The sequence below is a fragment of the Malus domestica genome, chromosome 13, assembly GCF_042453785.1.
Source record: "Malus domestica chromosome 13, GDT2T_hap1".
NCBI lineage: Eukaryota > Viridiplantae > Streptophyta > Magnoliopsida > Rosales > Rosaceae > Malus > Malus domestica.
In genome coordinates this window covers 6,695,521-6,699,098 of record NC_091673.1, presented here as the reverse complement: position 1 = coordinate 6,699,098, position 3,578 = coordinate 6,695,521, and positions in this window count along the sequence as shown.

Genomic DNA, 3,578 nt, shown 5'->3' with positions numbered 1-3,578 from the left:
TGAGATCGAAGTCTAAGACCAGAAACAACACATGCAACTATTGTCGCAAGGAAGGGCATTGGAAAGTTGATTGCCCAAAACTGAAAGATAATGCTGGTGCGAGTGCGAATGTCGTCGATGACGACTTCGACTTTGTTCTATGATGACAGTTGGCTACACCAGATCTGAAATATTAAAAAAAAAAAAAAAAAAAGGAATCTGGTGTTGTGGGTACTCTTGAATCTCTTCGCTACATATGGAGATTTAAGAGTTTGTAAGGATTCTTCTGTTATGTTGTGCTTGTGTTTTGTCAGTTGCCTCTTCATTGTTTTTTGTTTGTTTTGGATATTGGTATGGTTTTGCCTTTTGTAAAATTGTATTCAGTGAGGACCAATTTGTTGAGTTCTGCAAGGTTTTGATAGTGAGACACCTAATGCGGAACATTTGTGTGGAACCCTCTTGTAGAAGGCAAGTCATATGCTTTCTAACTTTGGTCTATGGACATTTGGTTGGATTTGTTTGGATTTGTTTGCCACTGCTATTTGGTCTGTTGGTCTCCATCATCTGCAATTAGTTTTCTTGAAGACTCCAGTTGAGGTATGGTTTTGGATCTCCTGCTGATTATTTGAATTTAAAATTTGGTTGTCCTGTTGGTGCTCATGTGATGATGGTAAACTTGAGTGAAGGGCATATTTTTGTATGTGGTATGTGAGACCTTGTTGCCAAATTTGTAATCAGTTTTGACTTGGAGAATGTGCCATGCTATGTGAATGAGTCTATTGGTGCAGTTTAAGACCATGGTGTTTGTGAGCAGGTGGAGTTCGTTGTGTGTCCAACTTTGGTATGGTGTGCTTGATCTTTTGTCGGTGATATTGAAGAATTTCAGTTCTTCGTTTGAATCACTTTTGTTTTTTAATCAAGGCACTTATGGTTTGCAAATTTGGAGAAGACGGTAGAGAAATGTTCACTTTCGTTGGCTTTGGTACAGCTTGGTCAAGGTGGAGATTGTTGGATTTGTGACCAAGTGGACAACAAGCCAAAATACCTTTCGGCTAATAAAATAGAATAAGGAAAAGGGGGACATCATTATGATGTCTAGCCCTTGATTTGTGGCTTTTACAAAGGCAAAGAATATGTGGCAATTATGGTTTTGTTCCTTTTGTTTATTATATGTTTTTTGTTATGCCTTTGGTGAAGTGGGAGCGGCAGTAGAGGAGAAAAAAGGGAGTTGTTTGTTGACAGCTCTAATCAGTGAGCAGAGGAGAGAGCATTCGGCTCTCCCATATTAAATAGAGTTGATGCCTTCCCCCTTTGTGAGTGATCACTCAATTAAAGATATTTGTGCTACATATTGTGGCTTTAGTGAGAGAAGGAATTTGGTATATGTTTCCATTTTCTCCATTTGTTCTTTGTTTTAGTGAGAGCTATTAGGTGTATGTGGGATTTGGGTTTGAGAGTTAAAACTCTATTTGTAATCTCCTTTTGATATTAGTGGAATTTCCTCGCCGTCTCGGAACTGGACGTAGGCTTACGCCGAACCAGTATAAATCCTTGTGTTCTTTGGATTATTTGTCTTGTCATATTTTACTGTATTAGCTTATTGGTTTCATATTTGACGCTTCCGCACAACAATGTTCTGCTGTGACAGTGGAGCAGGATAACGCAGGTGGGACATCCTCTCTGTTTTCCTTGTTCGTTTATGCTTGGAAGGTGGAATGAGGCGATTAGCGGCATGATTGGATTAAGTTAAAGCAAAGTGATTAAGGATAGATGGAGGTGATTAGGGTCCAACGTTGATGCAGATCAAGATGAGATTTTCCACATATGATGTGAATTAGGAACATCATTAGACAAGAACAGATTGAATCACATTAACATGTCCTATAATCCTCCAAATCCTAATTATCCAACTGCCTACTTTGAGTTTATCATTTATCTATATATTTGGATCATATATTTGTTTTTTTTTATTAGGTATTTAGTAGAATTGTCCATGATAGGTTGTGCAATAGTCGAATTTTTCTTGTGAGTACGAGATAAGTGTGTTTGTATCACTTGAAGTACATGTTACAAAACAATCGGTTATGAATAACATAAGTAATATAATAATTTTTATCATGTTTATTAGTCTGTAATGGAAATCAAAATAAGAAATTTGATTCTAATTGCAGATTACCAGGGTGTTTACTATGGAATGAAAGTATTAGAGGAGCCCATACAATATCATCAATATAAACTCTTTACTATGGAATGAAAGTATTAGTGGAGCCCTCACTAGAAAATTTTGAAAAGTTGTTTTAAAACTCGTATGTAAGAGCTTTTAAATTAACTAAAAGTGCTTTTAGAAGAAAAAAAATATTTGGGTTTCAAAAGAATTTGAAGTATATTTGGGTTTTAAAAGAATTTGAAGTGTTTTCTTCAAGAAGTATCAATTGCTTCAAGTACTTTTTCAAGTTTCACTTGTGTTTATACCATATTTAGTGCCTCGTATTTAGACCTCGTATAAATACTCGGGGAACTTAAATGTAATTATGTAATAAATGAAGGGGCAAATATGTAATTAGGGGAGGAGCCCTTATTCTATAAAAGGGCCTCCTCACCCTCACAAACCAAAAGGTGACTCCTGGCTAGAGCAAAGCTCTCACACTCTCTCCCTCACTTCTCAGAGAAATACAATACAATCAGTGTGGACGTAGCCCAAATATTGGGGTGAACCACGATACATCTTGTGTTATTTACATTACTTGCAGATTCACGGTCGGATTTACGTTGTTCCAAGACCATTCGATTTTGTGCATCAACATTTGGCGTCGTCTGTGGGAATCGACACGAAAAGTTACATCGGTTCTCTTTCAATCTTTTATCACACCACCGTGAAACCTTCACAATCTTCCCCGTGTATCTGCAAAAAGAACCCAGAAAAAACCCATTTCGTTTTCCATTTTTTAGTGAGAGAAAGAAACAGAAAAGATCAAAATCTCAAACAGACACAGAGCCCTCTCTCTCTCTGCCTCTGAACTCACGCCTTTCCCCACAACCCACCAAAACAAAAACACCAGAAAGATGATTCAGCTGCTGTTCGTAGTGATTTTATCAGAAATGCTTATGATACTGGCGTTTCTGTTCAAGACCCCCTCCAGGAAGCTGGTGATTTTGGGGCTGGATCAGATCAAGCGGCTGCTGCGGCCCCGTCGTGGAGAAGCACGAGTTAGAGCGGCTCGAGAAGCTCAGAGCAAAGGAGGAGCTCAGGCTCAAGCTTTCACCAATCAAGGTGGATGCAATAAGCTAAGAGAACCGCAACGAGGGCAGAGAGGTAAGTGTGGAGCTCCGCCTCTTCAACAAATGAGACCCACTCGGACCTTTTGACCCAGCCGACCTCACCCGACTCCGACATCCAACTCTGCTTCTTCGAAATTTTTTCAAATCTGATCCGTAAACACCACCAGCTCTCTAAACTTGGCAAACCATGGTGCTAAAACTTCAATAGTCGTTCGAAGTCCAAGAGGGTGGCTCCTTCGATTGAGCAGCAGCAGCAGAAAGCAAAAGCTTGGATCAGGCTCTCCAGGTCCAACCATCCAAGTATCCAGCTAGCGAATACC